This window comes from Camelus ferus, chromosome 24 (assembly GCF_009834535.1).
Source record: "Camelus ferus isolate YT-003-E chromosome 24, BCGSAC_Cfer_1.0, whole genome shotgun sequence".
In the NCBI taxonomy this organism is placed as follows: Eukaryota; Metazoa; Chordata; class Mammalia; order Artiodactyla; family Camelidae; genus Camelus; species Camelus ferus.
Genome location: NC_045719.1, coordinates 22,690,857 through 22,713,784, shown reverse-complemented (window position 1 = coordinate 22,713,784; position 22,928 = coordinate 22,690,857). Strand labels below are relative to the sequence as shown.

General features: G+C 37.9%; 1 non-coding gene and 1 pseudogene across 1 annotated transcript; both read right to left on the bottom strand.

The window, feature by feature from the left end:
• The window catches only part of LOC102505699, a 65,444-nt pseudogene extending 42,769 nt beyond the window's left edge, over positions 1 to 22,675 (bottom strand).
• Positions 3,478 to 3,549, bottom strand: TRNAV-AAC. Its single transcript has one exon. It is a non-coding gene; the product is annotated as a tRNA-Val (tRNA).
• Positions 22,676 to 22,928: the final 253 nt, after the last annotated feature.

The window sequence follows — 22,928 nt, the reverse complement described above, 5'->3', positions numbered from 1 at the left end:
AGTTATCAAATAAAATTAAGACTGACTTCAGGGCAGGTTTGAACAAGTGGGTCTTTAGGAGTATTAAAAATATTGATTTCCAAATTTCAAAGAAATGGAACCATTGAAACAAGTCTCTGGAAATTCTCATTCTTCAAAGATGCAATGGAATAAAGTCTACATGAGTTTTATTATTCAGTTGGAGGATTCCAGGAAATTGTTGAGAAAAATAAACATTTTTCTTTGAAGTAACATAAACCACAAGAAAAGCTAATATGCTTGTTCATTTCTATGTTAGTTTTTTTCAGAGTCATGTTTTATACAAGTGTAACAAGAAAGGGTTAGTTACCAGCTCCTTTCCAAGGTTTAAGGGATGGTTAAACTGCTTGTATATGGAAAATAAACTGATAAATATAAAGCTGGCTTGGAATTGCAGGAAGTGTGTGGACCATTATAGCAAATATCCAAGTCTATGGGCAGACATTTAACCGACTGGATTGCTGCTGTATTTCTCACAAGCATTATCATTCCATAAAAGGTTGCTCTGGTGATTTTCAACTGAATGTATTCATTGTGTTGGAGAAATTCACTACATAATAGCTGATACACTTAATGGATATTGCAGTAAACAGGCAAACCATGCTTTCATATCAATAACAAGATAAATAAAGATTGCTTGTCTTACCCCCTGCTGCATTCAGTCTGGTTAAAAATACACCCTGTGTGACCTGAACAGACATGATTTTTCGATCATCCCATGATTTCCCTTTCTAAAATGGCACTTCATTGTTGGTATCTGACACTGTCCTTGGCATTCAGGGACTAGTTTGAGTTGAACTAAAATCATCACCCTTGTAATTTCATTCTGCATCAATTTAAATACAGAACTTAGAGAACCATAGCAGGTTTTGTTCTACATGAAGAAAACAAAACGGTGCTTAGAGTTTTACTTTGCATTCTTAAAGTTTCAGACCTTGGTGAAGAAGTGGGACTGTATGGATGATCAAGTCCTGCTACCTCATGTTGTCGGCCTGACCGTGTGATGATATGTCTTCTTAAATATAGCCATGGAAAATTATTTCCTAGTTGAAGGAAACTTCTAATGGGGGCAAGCAATGAGCAGCATTGCTATGAACATTATTTCCTTTCTTTGTCTATTCATTTGTATATTTTTTGAGATGTATTCTGGGTAAGACTTTGTTCCAGCTGTAGAGACCTATGGAACTTGTATTTGAGAAGAAACAACTATATATATTTCTTTCTTCTAAAATATAAATTGTACATATGTGTGTGTACACACACACACACACACACACACACACACACACACACACACATACAATAAAAAGGCAGGAAAAGAGGAGTAAAAAGTAATGGGAAAGTTACTATCGTCTTGAATTCACATACGTCCTCTCTGAAAGGTAACATCTGTGCAGAGGCCAGAAGGAAATGAGAGAAAAAGTTATGTGTAAATATTTGGGGAAAGAATACTCCAGAGAGAAGCGTCATTAAGACGTAAAGTTGCAGAAGTCGCATGGGCCAGATCAGGAAGGACATGGAGTCCTTGGTAAGGGTTTTAGATTTTGTATTGAGCTTAATAAGAAGACATTAGAGAATGTGAGAGAGATGCGACATGATTTATGTTTGGCTGCTCTATGAAGAATAGACTGTAGGGAGGCTTGTTCTGTCCCTGCAAAAGCAGGGGGGTTGCTTAGATGGTGGGGACAGGTTGAGCCCAGCTGAGATTAAAGGGGTGGCGATAAATTGTGGTATTTCCAAGTTAACAGAAATAATACTAAGGGTTATTTAGAACAAGCTGGATTTAGGGAAGATAGGGATGTTACAGAATCATGCAGAATGGAACCAACACAAATCAAAACATACAGTCTCCCTGAACCTCTCTCTCTCTTCTCTTCTGAACTTCCAAAACAGTCATTACTATCACATCAGTCAATTACCACCTTGCCAATATCCCTTATATTCCAAAATTTCTACTGAAGCCACTTTCACAAGTGTCGTCTCTTAACTGCCAAATCAAATGTGAACTTTTCACTGGCTTCTCAAGCAAGTTACATAATTGACCGCTGCTTGCTTCCCCAGTCCGCTGACCACCATGACACGATGCAGCCTGGTTCTTTATGAATCTCTCTGATCTCTGCCTCACTCGTAGGTTCACTTTCTAGTACAATAATAAATATAAAATACAAGATTCCAGCATTCTCCAGGGTTTTGCTATTGCCCACAGCTCTTCTCATGATACATTTTCTCAGAGAAACCGTACAGTTGACTGGTTGTGGTTAGATTCCATGGAGTCAGGTTTCCTGAGCTCCAGTCTGAGCTCCAGCCCCAACTAGCCAGCTTTGTTAACTTGGGTCAGTTCCTCTCTTGATGCCAATCCTCGGTTTACTCATCTGTAATATGGGAATGCTACTAGTAACTGCTCCATATATTTGTAGTACGTCTTAAATGAGATAGTTCATTTAAAGGACTTTGGAAAGAGCTCAGTCTCCTCTAATTGTTCAATAATTGCACCAGTCTTAAACATCCTCAACTTGTTCAACTATTAAATTGTTGAATCTTAAAAATGTATCTGCCCAAGTTGCAGGTTTGTATATTCATCTGCCAATAGAATATTGGGCAATCCTTAGATGGTACTCTCTCAATATGTCAAAACTAAACTCACTTTTTCTTCAATGTTTTTTCCTGTCATTATATTCTCCTTCTCAATTGATAGATACCTGTAAGCTGAAAAACTCGTTCACCCTTTATTTCCTCCTTTCAATCACTTCCCATGCATAGTTAGTATCCTACTGATTTCACCTCTTATATGTAATTTTTTCCTTCTGTTTTCTGTCTCCATCACCAGTATCCCAGCCCAGGGACTCACCATCACTTCAGGTAATATTATAATAGTCTTCATCTGCCCCCTCAGAATTTCCCTTTAAATTCTCCTTCGAGTTATCCTGCTAAAATATCAAGTCAGCTATGTCATTTCTTGCATCCCATTTGCTAAAAGCTCTCCAGGGCTCAAAGACAAAGTCAGCACCCGAACACCAATTTACTAAAACCACAGGGATCTAGCTGCTTGCTGTTCACCTGCCCAGTTTCATTCTCTAATATCTGCAGCTTCAAACTTTTCTCTTTAGCAACACCAAAGGGAAGTTTATTCATGCTGTCCTCTCATCTTTAAGGGGCCCACCCCTGCCCCCACCCCCCACCAACCAACACCCCCCGCTGCCCCAAACTTAAACACAGTTTCAATTTGCTGTTTACCACTTAGCCTAATGATTCAGTCTTCTCTGGCTTCCAAGCTGGGTTAAATGCTACTTCTCTGCCCATCTCTTCACCATTGCATCTCCATATTTTATTGTTTTTATATGTCGAGGACTTTTTTGTCAACTAGACCATGAGCTTCTTCTTTTTTATTTTTGTACAATTTATTTTTATTTATTTATTTTGGGGGAAGGTAGTAAGGTTTATTTATTTATTTATTTTTAGAGGAGGTGCTGGGGATTGAACCCAGGACCTCATGCATGTTGAGCATGAGCTCTACCACTGAGCTACACCCTCCCCCCCAGCCATGAGCTTCTTTATGGCAGGACCATGTATTCATCTTTCTGTCTTTAGCACGTAGCATCTAGGTGGAATCCAGGGCCTCAGCTAAGTGTTAATTAATAGAATAATTTAATTAACAAGTTATTTCAAAAGTTCTCCAGTGCCTCCTTAAAAGGAAATTCTCTAGAATATTTCTTCTGAAGTACCAGTTTGATTGTACTTTTAAACTTTAATGATGTTAGCAGATGGGGGGACCCTTAAATTAGGAAGCCCATCCAAGGGTGGGTCCTTGCCACTGGCTATGAAACAATTTGCACAGCAGCAGCAGAGGGATGAAGTAAACAGCCACTTTAATGCTCAGAAGGGGAAATGGAAGGAAAGTGCCCGAGGACGGAGGAGGACAGAAAAGCCCTGGTGTGGAAAAAAGGTGCTCGAGTGGTGAGCTGTCAGCCAGGCTGGCTGGTAGGGACAGCTCTGGCCTGGGTTGGGCACGTGGACTTTTATGAGAAGATTTTTGCCATCATGTCCTCCTTCTGGGTGTGATGGAGTCAGTCAGTCCTTGTCCAAGTTTTTCAGTCCTTGTATGGGTTTTTCTGGTGGTTGTCATGGCAACTGTCAACATAAGCTGGTGGGTGTATCACTCAGCACGTTAATACATTTCAACGGCCATGTAATGAAGTGCGAGGTCCACTGGACATCAAATCCCCCACCAGTCTTAGACTGGGTGGGTTCCAACCAGTTCTTATTTCTTCTCTGCAGCTGCCTCCTGAGACTTAGATAAGAGTAATTGATTCCTATTTGAGGGAGGGGCAGGGGTATGATTCTGTGGGCAACAGTCTTGGTAACAAAGAGGAAAGTTTTTAATCAAAACACCTGCACTCTAGTGGACCTAGCATCCCCCCCACTAGGAAAAAAATCTCTCAAGGGTTCTGTTCAGCCTTGAAAGTTTCAAAAGGAAATGAAGGGATAATCTCAGTTAACTGTTGAGATAGGTGGTCGGAGTTGCTGCCATCCCTCCAAACCTGCAGGCTTGTACTGATCAGCTGCTTGAGCCTCCTCTTCTGTGACTGAGGGAGGCCTGGGGGCCTTCAGCTTTTCTATAAACAAGAGGCAGGGGGTGGGGCACAGGGTCCTGCTCCCTTTCAATGGCTTTACATTGATCGTAAGACTGTGACTCAAATTAAGTCTTACAGATCCTTGCCATATGGGTATAAAATCTCTCTATGGATTTCCTTTTTAATTTTATAAATTCATTTAAATAGCAATTTATAAGTCAATGCAAACATATTCTGGATCATTCTGGACGACCATTTTGTAATCCAGACTTGCCACTTGGTTTTCGTTCAAATGCTTCCATTTTTATTACAATGAAGATGCTTCAAGTATTCACATAGGTTGTCCTCATTCAACTTTTAATTTGACCAGAATCTATGTTTTTGAGATCATTGGAATTTTTTTGGAAGATCCACAAGGTCTTAAATTTGAGAAATATTACTGTAAGTTAAAATCCATTGTCTTACAATTAAAGCACTCACTCTATTGATGTGAATATAATTTTATAGCCCAAACATATATATTACTCACTAAAAATACCTTAGCCATGTTTTTCTTTCCCTACTTCAACTCCATGCTTCGAATTAAGCCGTTATCTATGTATACAATCAAAGATGCTCATCTGTCATTTCTGCCTTCATGTGTTCTGTGTATTGCACATTATGTCACCCACATGCTGTCTTATCTATAAAAACTTCCTTAATTGTAGTTAAGTTAAAAATTGCTTGGTTCTACTCTCTTTTTCCATCTTTTGTTACTTTCCACACGACCTGTAATAGCATAGAAATCTATTTCTCTAATAGATTTTGTTTTTTCTAACCCAGAGTGTGGAATGGGTGAGTGGGAATAAGATTATTTATTCAAGTGAATAAAGAAGATAAACCCCTTTGATGACTGTTAAAGTAACTGTACAAATGGTTGAAGATGTTTTCTTTGCATCCCAGAAGGTCGTACTGATTAGTGTTAACTTTAGGGAAGCATAAAGAAATGAACACAAAAACAGAAGACGTTTATTGTAAATGAAATAAGTTGTCATCTTGTGATTTATTTTACACGCTTAGAAAAGGTCAAAGTGGGGGCAGGACAGAGCTTCTGATGATAAAACTCAGTAAAACTTAGGACCTTTTAATAAAATAAATATATTAGAATTTTTATTGTGACGATTATAGAATATACAGATTCTGGTTCAATTATAGTTAGAGTGACACGTGGCCAGTTACTTCACTGAGCATCAGAATTTGATGTGATTTTTCTTAAAAAGGGGTCTTTATTGGGAGCATTGTTCTTTTAAAACTTTATTCTGAAAGACATTTTGTGTGTGTGTGTGTTAAAACAAGTCATACAAACCCAGAAAATTCCTCCAGAAAAATTCCTCCAGAAACCATCTTGCTCTAGTGTTCTTTAAATGTTTTATGGAAACCTGCCTGGCATCCAAGTACCATTTTCTATCTGAAATTGCATTTCTTTCTTAATTCCCATGTTATCCTAAGCAAAATGTGCCTTGTTTAGTAATAGGATGCAAAAAGAGATCTGTCACGTCCAAACTGTTCATTACTTAGAACTACTGCAGTCAGGAGAACACGTTATTCACCAAGAATAAATGCACTTAACTCTCTTCTGAAAAGGCCATGCATTACTCTCACTTGAAACCAATGCTTAATAAAAGCTTTTGTTAGTTTATTACACATTCTGGTATATGACTTTGTGGTGAACTGAGATTCCTGGAGTTGGGAAGATGCCAGGATTACCCCTGCCGCCTTCTACTTTTCTCCAACAAAATTTAAGATTGGATTCCACCTAGTTCTGTAACTTAACAGACCTTATTGATTGTGTTAAGGAAGTGATGAAATCTCGTGTCTGTTTCCAGAGCTGTCACTGCTTGGTTTGTGTGTCCCTAACCCTTTAGCCACACTGGACAAAAGTTACTTCATCTGTAAAACACATGGTTGATGTTTTAAGATGCTTTCCATTTGAAGACTTAGAATTCTGTGCTGAGGCTGTGGCACCGGGTTGAGAATTCACCCCTCTTTGTCATTTCCACCAATCTCAAATCCCAGCTTTTGTGGGTCCATGACAGACATTTTCATCATCATTCCCCTGGCTCACTTTTCATTTTTAATAAAATGCACCCGATTGGCTGCTTATTCATAAAACAAAAGAACTCTCTAACTTTTGATTTTGATAAAAAGTGTTTTAGTACTCATTATTTGTTAATTTTCTAAACTGATATTTAAGAATTGTGTTGTTTTCATCTTAATGTCGCCAAAAACCTATAACCTACACAAAGAAAAATGAATCAAAATGGAAATGGAAAGGCTTTGGATTGGATTCCCGATTGGAACGTATTACTAAATGAGGGACCTTAAAACTTCTCCAACAAAGTTTAAAATCAATTTCAAAAAACAAGTAAAGTAAAAGACATTTATCTAAATGTGTCAATAGCTTAGAATTATCAATGCCCCTAAAACATTCGTTACACAAGTGGAAAGTTTTTAGGTAGATCCTGTGTTTTAGTTCCCTGCATGTAAGCCAGAGCTTGGCTACCTTTTCCACCCTGTGGGTTATCAATGGAGCTAAGTAACTCAATCAATATTGGTTAACAGCCTTATCAGGCTGAAGGCGTAGACCCTGGGCTGACAGCTGGCTGGGACAAAGGATCCAGATACACGTTATGATTACTCATTTTAAACTACCCTCTGCCCCTGATAAATGGTACAGTATAATGATTCCACGCTCAAATTTATAAAATTAAAAAAATTCTTTTTTTACTCAGGTCAACTAATATTTACTGAAAAAAATTTTAAAAGAAAGATGTGATTCCAGCCATAGTCTAAGCTTTATGGCTTAACTTGACCCTATTTTGTGATTTAAGGTTCTTGCTCCTGCTGTGGTTGCCAGAGCCATCTCTTCAGTATTTCCCCAGCGTTTTCCTTAAAAAAAAAAATAATCACACGCTTCTAATTCTTTCCCAGGAGTGTCTGTTTATCTTGGCGGCCACGCACTGTCTTGTTATCTATTTCATATTAGACTCAGGAAGCCTTTGTCTAATGAGTGCTTTCTATGCCACTCCGAGCCTCCATCCGCTGTCAGAATTGCTTTTTCCTTTTTATACGCCCACTGGATCCTGCATCACTAACCCACCTTTCAGGATGTAGCTATTCCATTCTGTTAAATAAGATGAGTATTTATCAAAAGTGCATTCACTTTTGCAGTGCTGTTCTAGTTCGAGTAGGCTGTGGGAGAGGATATTTAAACTCATTATCTTGGTGTTGTGGAACTCATCAATTTATTGGTTTTCATGGGAACAAAGGGTGGCTTATCAAAATCTCTGGGGGTATGTGAATAATAATATTTATAATCTTCATCATCATAATAATTTGAAAATGCATATTCCACATTATAATAACATACTTATTTTGAATAGAATATTAGGACTCACTATTCTCGTATTACAAACTGCAAAAATTAAGGCTCAGCAAAATCTTTTCAGCCGCTGAAGACTGTAGACTCTAAGATACATCAAGAGATACAGAACATACAAAGAAGAAAGACGTGACATTTTTATTTGTACCTGGGATGTAGCTGGCCATCTTGAGGGATTTACTCTTCTGGGTGTTGAAGCACAGTCTTATGTATTCATCTCAACTGTCTTTATTTGTTGATGTATCGATGATTTATAATATTGTATCAGATGTACAGCATACTGATTCAATATTTTAATAGCATATATTCCATCTAGTGTTATTAAAAATAATGGCTATATTTAGCTGTGCTACATCCTTGTTGCTTCCTATTTTATACATGGTAGTTTGTGTCTCTTAATCCCAAAACACTATCCTGCCCCCTTCTCCTTTTTCCTCCCCACTGGTATCCACTAGTTTGTTGTCTATATTTGTGACTCTGTTTCCTTTTTGTTATATTCACTAGTTAATTTTTTGAATTCCACATGTAAATGATAAAATACAATATTTGTCTTTCCCTGTCTGACATTTCACTAAGCTTAATACTCTATAGGTTCACTACATATATATATATATATATTCACTACATATATATATCTCACATCTTTATCCATTCATCTGTTGATGGACACTTAGGGTGCTCCCATATTTTGGCTATAGTAAATAATGCTACTATGAATAATGGGGTGCATGTATCTTTTCAAATTTGTGGTTTCAGTTTAGTTTTTTTTTGGGGGGGGGGATATATACCCAAGAGTGGGATTTCTGGACATACAGTAGTTTTATTTTTAGTGTTTTGAGGAACCTCTGCATTGCTTTCTATAGTGGCGACACCAGTTCACATTCCCACCAACAGTGTACAAAGTTTCCCTTTTCTCCTTATCCTCACCAACATTTGTTATTTGTAGACTTGTTGACGATGGCCATTCTGACAGGTGTGAGGTGATACCTCATTGTGGTTTTGGCTTACATTTCTCTAATGATCAGCGATGTTGAACATCTTCTCATGTGCCTGCTGGTCATCTGTATGTCTTCTTTGGAAAAATGTATATTCAGGTTTTCTGTCCATTTTTAAACCAGGTTGTTTGTTTCTTGGAGCTTGAGTTGTATGAGCTGTTTATATTTTGGATAGTAACCTCTTATCGGTCACGCCATTTACACATATTTTCTCCCATTCTGTAGGCTGTATTTTTATTTTGCTGACGGTTTCCTTTGCTGTGTAAAAGCCTTTAAGTTTAATTATGGCCTATTTGTTTATTTATTTATTTACTTTTTTTGCCTTAGGAGACAGATCCAAAAAATATTGATTGGATTTATATCAAGTACTGTTCTGTGTTCTCTTCTAGAGGTTTTATGGTTTCAGGTCTTACATTTAGGACTTTAATCCATTGTGAGTTTATTTTTGTTTATGGTATTAGAGAGTATTCTAATTTTATTCTGCATGTGTAACTGTTCAGCTTTCTCACCACCACTTGTTGAAGAGTTTGTCTTTCTCCACAGTATATTCTTGTCTCCTTTGTCATAGGATAATTGCCCAGAGGTTTGTGGGTTTACTTCTAGGCTCTCTGTTCTGTTCCATTGATCTATGTGTCTGTCTGTTTTTGTGCCCGTACCATGCAGTTTTGATGACTATAGTTTTGTAATATAGTCTGAAGTCGGGAAGTGTGATACCTTCAGCTTTACTATTTTTTCTCAAGATTGTGTTGGTGATTCAGGGTCGTTAACTTTCTTGAAGGGGTAGTAAAGGGGTTTCCACAATACATTACACAGTAAAGTACTTTTTTTATTTACCCATATCCAAAATTTCCAAACAGCAACTTCTATAAAACATTTTAAGTCATGTGAGCCTCCCTCCCTTCCTTCAGCATCCAGTACCCCGACAAAATAATCTGATCTCCCTTCCTTATTATCTTTTCTCTCATGGACAAGAGAGCCTTGGCTTTTCTGTTAACAAGTTTACAGAACCCAACAAGATTAAAGGTTTACAAAGACTGAGAAACGGTTGTCTGTTTCATGGATTATTCTGCCCCATGAATTTCTTACAGAGCTGCAAAAGTCATTATTAAAAATAAAAATAATAACGTAATCCAAAGTGTCTTAGGGAACCAGGAGATAAACTATCATAAAATGATTTAGAATACAGGGCTTGTGATCAAACTTTGTCTTAATAATTTGTTAATTCTGTGACACTGTGCTAGTTACAGTATAGCTGAACCTGATTTTCTTGATACAAAAGTGAGGATTATAATGTTCTGGTCACATAGATTGCTGTAATAATATAAATGAGAGTGTGTGGCAAGCACTTGCCATAGGATATGCTATGCTAACCTATTTAATTACTATTATAATTATTTGAAAAATCTTGGGCATTAATTCTCTACCATCCTCATTATGACCTGTGTGGGGAATAATGATGATTTCCTCATATCTGAGTGTCCTGAGGCACTCGGTTTTATATGTTCCATGGAGCTTAATGAGGACTGATTTTGACTGCCCATCTAAAACCCATCAGTATGTTTTTCTATCATATACAACAGGACTTTCTGTGATCATTTTGTTTTAGTTCCTTTCCTTATCTTTTGCTGAATTACTTTGGGTGCATTTAATTCTATTAATATATGACCATATTTTGAAAGCCCACATGTTTGCTGATCCTTGCCTCTATGGAGTTACTAGTTTTGGAATAAACCACGTTACTGGATCTAACTTTGTTGATGGAAGTTACACCAGCTATCCCCTGGAATAATACTGAGGTGTTGCCACTTCTCTCAGAACATTTCCCAGTCCTACAGCTGGCCGCTTAAAAACTGAACTACAAGCACAGTTTTATCTGCTGGATTGTTCTGGCATCATTATAATTAAATTGGGGACTTGGAATCAAGTGCCTCATTAAAAGAGACTAGTGGACTTCAGCCTCCTCTGATTAGAAAGTTCTATCACTCAGTCAAACATTAAATGTGCTCCGCTGTGGATACAGCATCAGAAAGAAGGAATAATACTGGACTGGGTATCAAGAGATTTGATTCCAATCTGAGTCTTCCTTTGCTTCCTTGAACAAGTAACATACTCTCTTTGAACCCTGATTTCAGATTCAGGCAGTTGAAAATTCTGTTCTCACTAAAGTATTCTCTAGCTCCAAGATTCTGTTACTCTCTGAAAATTCTCTCTCAAACCTTCCTTTCAAGTTAACTATTTGTTTAAAACTGCATGATGTTGTTGACCGAAAAAAAATGCACAACCTAAAAACTGAGAGTTTTGTTTCGTTCAGTGGACATTCTGAGGACTTTAAGCCCAGGAACAGCCTCTCAGACATCTCTAAGGGGCTGCTCTGAAGAGGTAGGGGAGGGGCCAGGATGTATAGTTTTTGCAATAAAAACCAGGTAGTCAGAACATCAAAAGATGTGAATTAAAGTTAATTAAAGAAACCCAGATATCTCAAGGAATTTAACACTTTTCTATGTATGGGAAGACGCCAATGTCTGAACTCATTGAAATCTTTCCTTTGATACACACCTTAGCCATCTAGGGGAATTCTCTTGTCCTTCCCATCCTGAGTCTCCTCAGGGGCCACCGCTGTGGGTGGCTGTGGTGGCCTGCTTTTCCCCATCCTGAGTTCCCTCCAGCTCAACCATAGTGGCTGATGACTTGATGGTGGCAGTATTTTTGTTTACTGATGTGGCAAGCAATATTCTTCATTCACAATGTACTGGATGAACTTTGTTAGCAGAGGGAATGAGGATTGTGCCTTAAGCCTAATTGTTCCTGATGCAAACTTCCTGGAACTTCTCTGAGACAGTTCCCAGCTAGCTTCTGGGGTATAGTGATCTGTAAATTCCTTCCTACTGGGATAAATGTCTCAATCTCTGGACCTAATCTAAGTCATTCCTGAAAATCAAAGATCACCCGGAGCATGTTAGTCAGCTAATCTATAAACACAAAAGCTAATGATAGGGCACAGTGCCATTCACTCTCTGGGATAAAAGACAAAGGTGTGAGACTGGTCCCCATCCCCTCAAAGGCTGACAGTGTAGCTAGAGAGATCACCCACTTCTCATGGCAACAGAACAATTCAAGTTAATAATTAGTCAAAGTGATTTGAGTCTAATAATAAGTTTTTACAGAAGTCAAAAGAGGTTGGAACAGTTGTGCATCAACTAAAAAGGAAACTTCACGTAAGTGCAAAAATTGAATTGATTTAGGTAAGACAGTGGACTCTCCTAGTTCTGTTTGTGACCCTACTTCTAAGCCAACGATTCTGTCTTTGTCCAATTTCCAATGTATTTCATGTCCATGACAGTTCCTATTAAATCCTGATATGGCTCAAGCTTGAGCTAGTGCCAAATTCCTAAAATCTGGTGACTTTAGCCCAAACAAAAATGACAAGAATAGTGATTATGTTGTATGAATTCTGAGTCTTCCATATATTACCTGTGTGTCCTTGAGTAATTAAAGGAACAATCACCCCATGTCATGTATGTGGATAAATGAGATGATGCCTATGAAACCCTTGCAAGGGAGACATGAATATTGTATCAGCTAAGTTAATCCTAGCAATTACTATTATTATCTTAAGAAAATTTGTATGACATCTCTCATTGGAAAAATATAGAGGAAACTTTATTCTTACACACTCCTCAAGCCTACAATCCCTGTAGAGACTTTCCCTTAATTGTGAGTCCAGTAGGGATGTGCAACCATGTTGACCGTGGGGACAAGTGGTTTCAGAGGAGCAGGAGATAGGCAACAATATTAGTCATAGGCTGAAATGTATTAAAGAATAAAACATCTTTTATAAACTGGGATTTTTAATGAGCGTGATTCCTGTGTATGTGACTCACATACACAAACACAGACACATCAAACCTCCTTAGTGTAACGGAGCAGTGCACCTCAAACTTCAGGGTGCAGACAAATCGCCCAGGGACCTCATTAAATGACATTGTAACTTAGTAGGTCGGGGGCGGAGCCTTCGTGTCTGCATTCCTAACCAGCTCCCCAGTGACATCAAAGCCGGACCTCTCTCTGAGGTAATGAAGAATCTTTATTTCAGATTCTGATAATTCACAGCTCAACCTCTCATTTCAGTAATTTTTGTGTCACTGCACATCCAAGTAATTATTTGAATCTAAAATATAAATGTGAAAAAGCATGTCTTAACATTGCCATCACATCAAAAAAGCTACAACCGTGCTTGTCATTCTGAACTATCTATGATGACAGCAAAGTACTTGGCTCCTGGGCCAATATCCACTACATTTTTTTTTTTAATTTTAATTACCACTTTAAAAAATAGGCATAATACACTAACCAGATGCTCTGCTAAAAACAAAAACTTCTGGATAGAGCCCAATTTGCTTTGTTTGTTCTTTGTGTGCTGTCTCTTCTCATACACATCCAGAAAATCCAATATCGTGTTTTGTATTGGCCAGGAAGAACACACCAAAATTCTTCCTAAGGATATTTGGCTTGAGCTCATTCTAATTTCTGGGCTAAAGACTTTTGCTGCATCTGGCTCTGCTTTAGATGATACACAAGAAAGGAAGTGTCAACCCTCTGGAGGCTAGCTCCATTGCTAGAGAAAGCGCTAACACCTGCTGCTCCATAATTGCTGTTCTTCGGTGGCACGTGGAAAACCGAAGGATGCACTCACCAAATCTTAAACCCAAACCGAAAGTCTTCTGCTTTCCATGCTAACTAAATACTTATTGCCTGTTTCATGCACATATATGATGGATCCCTACCAAAACCGATTCAAAATGATCCATACCTAATACTCCCAATTCTTTTACATTATTGAAATGTGCTGAAACATGAGTTTCATGTGTTGAGATTCATCGATGTCTACCTTTAACAGAGTCTTGCCCGTTTTCAGGCTGAGGTAATATCAAGAAAGTATGTGGTATTATCTGGAAAGAAAATCCTGGAGATGATGTTGACAAGTTTACGACACTAGCCTTGTCTTATTTGCAGTAACTCATTTTATATATAGTGCATCATGTTGGAAAAGCCAAGGGCCTTCGGTGATTTAACTCAAACAGTAAGTAAGATTGTGGTATCGGAGAGGGTAGCAAAATAGGTCTGCTGATTAGAGCAATATTTTAGGGGACAAGAAGAGGACAAAAATTCTGGATACAACAAATATGAATAAGCATTTCATTCTGTTAGCAATCCTCCCTGCCTTCATAAATACGTAACAGAAAGTACTAAATCCAAAGCCAGTCTCCACTGGTAGCCCACATTTATATAACACCCTGGGATGGTTCGACTGACTTACCTAAACTCCATCCTAAGAATAAGAACAAGAATTTTTTTTTTTTCTTCAGAACTCAGACCATGGAAAAGCAAAACTCCATGAATATAATTACATAAAAATTTGTTTTGGGTATTTGAAGTATCAGAAACAGGAAGCTTGCTTTGTTTGCAGAAGGCAATTCAGAGATTGTGACGGCTGGCTTTGTTCATTCAAAACCTATTGTCTCAGTCATCCCTCCTGGTGAGGCCTGGGGGACCCATGAATGCTGAGATGCCCAGAGCAGTTCAGATGTGTTCAGTGCCTAGAATCCATCTTGAGTCTCTACAGGGTTTGGGTTCCCAAGCCTAGTGTTTCAAAAATCCAGATTCTTTAATATCTTCATGATTTATATCTTCAATATGCTCCAAGTGTAATAAAATGGCTGTCAAGTGCCGCCTTATTTTTTTCATAAGTGCCACCAGTTACACTGTCCCCTATTGGTCATTTCTCAACCTAATATATGATGGGTGATAGAGTTACCTTTAAACCACGGCTCCTGTAAGTACATATTTCCCTGGGAGCAAACAGTTCTGGGAAACTTTCCAATAATCTGTTGCAATAAGTGCTTATTAAATTTGATGATAGTGTCTGCAGCCTTGGGACGAATATTACTTTTGTTGGTTTTCAGCTTTAGTGTGCTGTAGTTTTGATAGGTTTTACAGTGATGGCTTAGCTTTACAGAGAACTTGAGTCATCCTTTAGTACCCTGAACTCTGTCTTTACCAGTAAATTTTAAAGCGTAAATACTGTCTGCTCCTCTAAATATATCATTGTGCAAGAAAGTCAGCTTAGGCTTTTTCATGTGCAATAATAATAACCGGTTATTGAGTGTCCAATGTGAGCAGATACAAACATGTTATTTACATGTCGTTTAATTCTCACTTTGCAGACGGCATCGGACTTGGTCTCTATGTAAACATTCACCTCTGTGTTCTAGTCACCCCACACACCAAAGAAACCAATAAAATTCAGAGAACAGCTGAGGACCTAGTACAGAAATCACCTTTATTGGATCCTAATTGTTAACTTGCTATTTCAAACCCATAACCTTAAAGATCTTTTGCCAACAACTAGACTATCTGCCTGCCCGTGGCTCATTTATCTTACTTCTCTGCACTCATATCCTTGTTTAGTAGATCCGTAGTGTGTCTGTGAACATTTATGTTCCTTTGAATCTAAATGTTGTTGGCTTAGGTGAGAAAAATGTGCAAAAACCTCATAGTCAGTCCTGTAGTACTGCTCCTGGTACTAGAGGATGGCATTTATTTAGTGTGAGAGCCGTGGATTTTCACTTTACGCTATTTTAAAAATTACACCGTTTTCGACAAACACAAATAAGAAACATTTTTGCCTCTGTCTTTAAGGAATTACTGAAGGAACTACAAACATGTAGTATGCATTCTTCCAGTCTTGTAGGTAAGGATGGATCTATTTTATTGAATCCCTTTTCACTCTTTTCCAGAGAAATTAAAGAACATGAAGCTCTTGTGATATAGACGTAGATACACTTGATGTTGAGAGACCTAACTAAACTGTCTCTAATTCACTCGCTAATACAGAGCTGTTAAAAACCCATATAAGAAGAAAATCACTCCCTTTATTCTTCCTCCTTCCCCTCCTCCTCTTACTCTTCCTCTTAGTCTTTGTCTCTTTCTTCTTCTATATCGTCATCGAGTTCTTCTCCTCCTCACCTCCTCCTCCTCCTCCACCTCCTCATCCACCACCAACTCCACCACCACCAATTATTAAGGAACCAGGCAAACACAATATGAAAGCAGACAGGTAAAAAGGAAAAGAGATAAAGAAGCAGAATATGAAACAGAGGACAAGGAATTGGAGAGGGCTGTGGAAAATTTTCCTCAGATTATTCTGAGTCTGTCTTTCTGATGATTCAACTACTCACTTCCAGATAACATTTATATCTCCTTAGTCACTACTGAATTAACCCTGGCATGTAATTACTCTTCAATTAATTTTCTTGATTCCATATAGACCACTTTTCTTTATTATCTGTTTTTTTTTTTAACATGTTATTCGACATCATTGAATTTAGTTGCCAAGCATGACATATTAGTCGTCTCTCTGAGCCACAGCAGGCTTCCTAATGGCATTTGCAGTACATTTGTAAATTACCTCACAGGGACACCTGTGGATCTCATCCTGGGATTCTGTGTCATCCGCTGGGTAACGCCATATCCTGCCTACCTTCAGGTCTTCCATTTTTTTTCCAGAGGGGTATTTGAGGACTGAATCAGCTGCACACTCTAGCCTTATCATTTTTGCAACCACAAGCATGTATTTAGAGGGACACTGGCTAGAATTTGGAGGTGTAGAAAAGGAAAACTAATTTTCAAAAATGGACTGACTCCACAATCTTTCCTCTCCTGGTACAGAATTGCAAATCACCAGAGGGTTCTTAATACCCAATGCATACCAGGTGCTCTGCTGTGGGCACCTTTAGAGATGAATGTCCTAAAGGGAGTAATAAAAGAAAATAATGGGACACATTCCAAAATAATTTGGATTGCTGTACTATTGGGAAATATAAGTAAAGAAAGTCCTTGGATTTTGAGTTTGATTATGCTGAAGGTTTTTGCTATTCAATGGATATAAGGTCAAGGAGGAAATTTCTCCCACAAGCCTCCTTTCCACATGGCAGCATAAAATAAAGCTCCATTATTGACTATGGTTTACATCTAAAATAATTTAACACTTTACTGATGTATCTGTCAATATTTGATAACACTTTATCTTTTTTCACCTCACCGTCTTTCGAAACAACTAGTATTAAATAAGGAAATCAACAGATATTTATGAAGCAAGTAACTATATATACAGAAACATTTTTGATGAGATAAAAGTACTTAATTCCTGCCTCAGCCCTCCAGATCACACAGTCAAATAATTAAGGTAACAACAAATATTATTATCTAGTTACTACTATGGGCAAGGCATTGTGTTTAGTGTTTTCTGATCATCTTATTTAATCTTCAAAATATCCTATGTCCATTTTATACATGCGGAAGTTATTCCTGTTTAAAGGGGTTATAGAAGTTTCCCATAGGAACATGACAATTAGTGTGTAATTCAGAAGGTAGACTCAGACTGCCCAGGATGGAAGTCCAGTTGTGCCTTCTATTCTGTGGCATTGGGTACGCAACCCAAACTCCCTGTGTTTCAGTTTCCTTATTTATAAAGTGATGATAACATTCCTACCATGGCTTAGGGCTCTTGCTGACAACCCTACCTGTAAAAAGGTTTGTAAAGGCCTTAACAGAGAACATAGAAAATGTTTGATGAATTAGTCCACATAGTTAAGAAGGAGAAGCTTTACCATGTAAACCCTAGCACCCTCGCTTCAAAGCCCATGCCCGCGGCACACTGGCCACGGGCAAGAGGAGGAGGAACACCCACCAGGCAGCGCTGGATTCAAATCCAACATCCCATTAAAAACTGAGGGGCTTTGGAAAGTTATTTGAACCTCTCTGAGTCTAATTGAATCATACACAAATAATAATATCTGTGTGAAAGTACTTCTGAGACTTGAATGTGCCTGAAACTAGCAGGCAAGATAGAACTGTTATCCACACCTGGTCACTGCCCACCTTCTCCGTTAGCGGTGACTTGGGAAAACAGATCTATATTGATATTGATATGTCTATATTGAAAATGAGAAGGGAGGAATGGGCTTGATATATATCACAGGACAGAACTTTACAGAATTTAGAGACTGATTAAATGCATGAGGTGTGGAAGAGAGTTACTTTTCTGGGTGGATGTGGTGGTGCCCTTGGGTGAGAGAACACAGGAATGGGAACAATTTGGAAAAGTTGACAAATTTCCATACAGGATTGGTTCAGTTTAAGTTTCTTATGGATTTATGATGGAAGAGATCCATCAAAACACTAGACAAATGAACATAAATACAAAACAGAAACAGACTCATAGACACAGGATACAAACCTGTGGTTGCCAGGGGGAGGGGGGGTGGGAAGGGACAGACTGGGAGTTCGAAACTTGTAGATACTGACAGATATATGTAGAAGAGATAAACAAGATTATACTGTATAGCCCAGGGAAATATATACAAGATCTTGTGGTAGCTCACAGTGAAAAAGAATGTGACAATGAATATATGTATGTTCACGTATGGCTGAAAAAGTGTGCTCTACACTGGAAACTGACACAACATTGGAAACTGACTAACTCAATAAAATAAAATAAAATAAAATAAATTTAGACATACGAATCTAGAAATCAGGAGAACAAATATCTTTTCAAATAATATAACTCTACCAAAAATTACTCAACTAAGAAAAGCTACGTTAGTGTTAACTATGTGCTAGTCATTCATCTAAATCTGAATAATTGAATAAATCAATATTTTTTAAGTATTTGCGTTGCTCTTACTTTGAAGTAGCTCATTAACTCAGGAGGGGTATATCTTGTCTGAGAATTAACCCACAAAATATAATCAGAAATTCCAAAAGAAATACTAACTTTTTAATTCTTTAACCTATTTCAGAATACCCCTCAGTCAGCTTCTTCCAGGTGAAACTGCTGCTTTTTCAAGCTTAGAGCTTCCTTTGAGCTTCCTCTGTGTTCCATTCCCCGTCTTCCTGTGAGGCTGTTTGGGTCACCACAAGTCTGTTCATACTGAGAACGGACATCAAGGAAGGACAAACCCCTTATGTTTGTTTTGCTTGCACCTCCCGCCGTTGATCCTGCTCACTTGCGTCCCCGAGCAGTTGGAAAGCGCAAAACTCACTCCCAGCCCCGTTTTAAATACACAGTATCTGGAAGCTTGACATGTATGCTAAACCATCAGAACCTGGGCAGGGGCTTGGCCTTTGGTGGTGACTCCGCTGGGCAGGCACCGGTGCAGAATAAACCAGTTTTTTCTGATCCTCCGAGTGGTGCCGTCTGTCATTTCCTGCTGGGCTAATTCATCTGTAGCAATATCCTGTATCACAGGGACAGACAGAGCACCCTGGGTTCTGCAAAAATTTTACAAGTGCTGCCAGACAAGAGGCTCCTGGACAATGATATTCCTCTTATCAGTTTATCTTAAATTTTGTCTCTTGTTCCTGCAATTTACCTTCTGTTCAACAATGGCTATTAAAGAGCAATCAAGTCCCTTTTCCATCTCACACTGTCGACCTTAACTTTCTTTACATAATTAAGAAGTTAAACAGTTCCATTGATACATGTGAAAAAAATGTGAACCTAAATTATTACAAAAATAGGGATGTTCTAAGAAATTTAATTAGGATTATGTAGAGAATAGAGAACTATGTATGGAAATTATTAATTGGGCTTTTTTGTTTCTATTATATCAGTGGTGATTTATATGATGTGAAATCTAATTAGAAAACAGATGATAATATTTCCTAACTCTTAATTCCTGAATCTTTCATGAAATTTATTATATATTCCCCACAGGGAAGACACTCCATTCCCACTTCTGCTACTGTCTTACGTCAAACCTTCATTATTTCCTGCCCAGCTTTCCCACGGCGGATCCCTAACAGGTACCCCCTCACCTGGTGATGCCACTTAATGCCTATTGCTTAATTTCTGCCAGTGGGTTTTGTGTTTAAAATGCAATTCCAAACATGTCACTTCTTAAAAATTATTTCATGGTTACCTATTTTTTCAGGGGAAAATTTAAAATGGCTAAGCATGCCATACTCGGCCCTTGGTAATATGATGGCTTCTAGCCATTTACGGCAACATGGATGGCCCCAGAGAATGTCATTCTAAGTGAAGTAAGCCAGAAAGAGAAAGAAAAATACTATAAGACATCGCTCTTATGTGGGATCTGAAAAACAAAACAAAACAAAAAGACAAATGAACTTCTATGTAAAACAGAAACTGACTGACTCACACACATAGAATACAGGCTTGTGGTTGCCCGGGGGAGGGAGGTGGGAAGGGATAAACTGGGAGTTCGAGATTTGCAGATCCTGACTGGCAAATATAAAATAGATAAGCAAGTTCATACTGTATGGCACAGGGAAATATCTTCAATATCATGTAGTAGCTCATGGTGAAAAAGAAGAAGAAAATGAATATATTTATATTCATGTAGGACTGAAGCACTGTGCTGTACACCAGAAATTGACACAACATTGTAAGCTGACTGTACCTCAATAAAAAAAATTAAAAATAAAATAAACAGTAAAATAACTGATTTAGTCAACAAATTTTGATTAAGAAACTATGACGTTTACACATGAAACTGGACACAAGGAAGTGGCTGAGCAAAGCAGAGATGGACTCTTTCTTACGTCAGGGACCGGCCTCATGCAGGAGACAGATGGAAAACTATAAACTAAACCAGACCAAAAGGACAATTGGGACTGTGCAAAGGGAACCTGGCCTGATGTTGAGGGTTGAGGTCACTGAAGGCACATGAGTTTGAGTTCATGAGGCAGATGGGGGAATAATTTAAACCTTTTCCAGGCATAGGAACTGCATATGGGGAAGTTATTAGGGAAGAAAATGGTAGCTATGCAAACAAAGAGATGTCCAGTACTTCTCCGAGAACGTGTTGGGGGCCACGTGATGAGATGGCACTAAAGATGTCAGTCTGATTATACCAAGCTAGATGGCTAGATCAATCATTCTGAATTTAATTCCAGGAGTAACATGATGTTGTTGATGAAGAGTAAAAAAAAATATGGCTGCATTTTAAAATTCTCACCCTAGAATAATATGGAGAAAAATGATAAGAAGACAGAATAAATGATAAGAAGATTATTAAGAGCCCTTTACATAATTCCAGGCAAAGGACTTAAGGAAACAACCCAGAGTCACTTCAGATATAGAAATAAGACTTAGGAAAATGCTCCACAGGCACAAACCTGGCAACGTTGTTATGGTCTAGTCCAAAGGTTTGACATTTTAGGAATCTTCATAATCAAATTAGACATTGGTATTTTGTAAGATTATTTTGTTATAAAAGTATTTTCCCCTAATTTTCATGAAAAACACTCCTCCTTTATTGAGGTACTACAAATATGGGCTGTATTATTATATTAATTCACTCTTGACTTGCTGATATTTCTATGCTAATCAAAATTATATTATACACATTCCAGTACCTGGAACCAGGCAAGAGGGCATTTCCAATTTTTGAATGCATGTGTGGGCACTGGAGGGCTAAATACCTAGATCAATCATTTTCTATTTTTTTTAACAATATGGATTAAACCCTCAGCCTTATTAAAAACAGTAAATGAGACTTGCTGGAGTGCTATTGCAAAGTTACTTTTAAAAATAAAAAATTTGAAAAAAATTAAAATTTAAAATAAAATTAAAATAAAAAAATAAAAATGTGAATCTAAGTTTATGAACCTACAAAATTTCCAAATTGCTGCTCCTAAAGCCTTTATAAGAAACTCCTCTTAATAAATCATTTTTGTTGTCATGTAAATGTGACAGAAAAACCTGTGACAGAATGCCTCACTCTGTTCTTGCTACCCTATTACAGTAGGAACTCTTAACCAGCTTTCTCTTTAATTTACCCATCTGGTTAAGCAGCGGACCCTACTCCCTTTCCAAATCTTATGGTTAATCTTGCTAGTCAGATTACTCTCACCCAACCTGCACACTCTCCAACATGCTTACCAAGAGTCGGTGATGTCCTCAACCAGTTTATCCCAGTTGTATATAATTTTTTAATTATATAATTTAAGTATGTGATGAACTGATAAAATATTGTGAGAAGAGAGTCAACATTTAAATGGAGCGTTTCAAAATGGTATGTTAATAGCGAGCCTCAACTCCACCTCTCAAGTTGCATTGAAATAAGGGTGGGCAAGATGGCTTAAAAATTTGGCATTAAAAACCTACAATTCTGAACCCTCAAAAATTCACATGTATCTTAAATTGCTGCTCCACTTTAAAAAAATCAAAACTTCAAAATACGAATGATGCATTATGGATGTTTCATGCAAAAATATGACTCCATTTGGCAGACTTTTATTTTTAAAAAGGGGTGTGTTGGCTCACCATCAAAGAATTAAAGATGAATATACATCAGTATGTTTTAAACAAATACAAAAAATTTAATGTATGTACCATTTACTATTATTCTGCATTTTAACTGATGCCAGTTAACCAGCATGAGGCCAGATTGGGTATTTTATTGTTTCCCTACGAGTCCCTGGCCATAGGACAGCCCAGACACCAAATATTCTTTGCCTGAATCATCAGTAAACATTTTGTCCTCTAGATTTTTACATTCCTCAGCCAGAATCTGGCTTCTCTGGTTTACAGCACTCTCTACTTGACTCTTGGCCAAACTCCTATCCAGCTTGCTGTGTGACATCACGATTTCACTGCAAGTTGTGACACAGATCAGAATCAAGCCTTTCAGCTCTGCCTTATCCTGCCTCTTCCAAGCAGTGAGAGACTGAGTATTTGTGAGCTTTTTGATTATTTTTTTCTCTGCTAAGTATCAAAAGAGTAATAATCAAGACAGCAGATTACTATCAAAAGAGTAATTATCAAGACCAGGTGCAGGCAAACCTTTATCCAAGAGGCTGCTGCCTGCCGTGTGTTGATGGTGCAGTTTTTGGAAT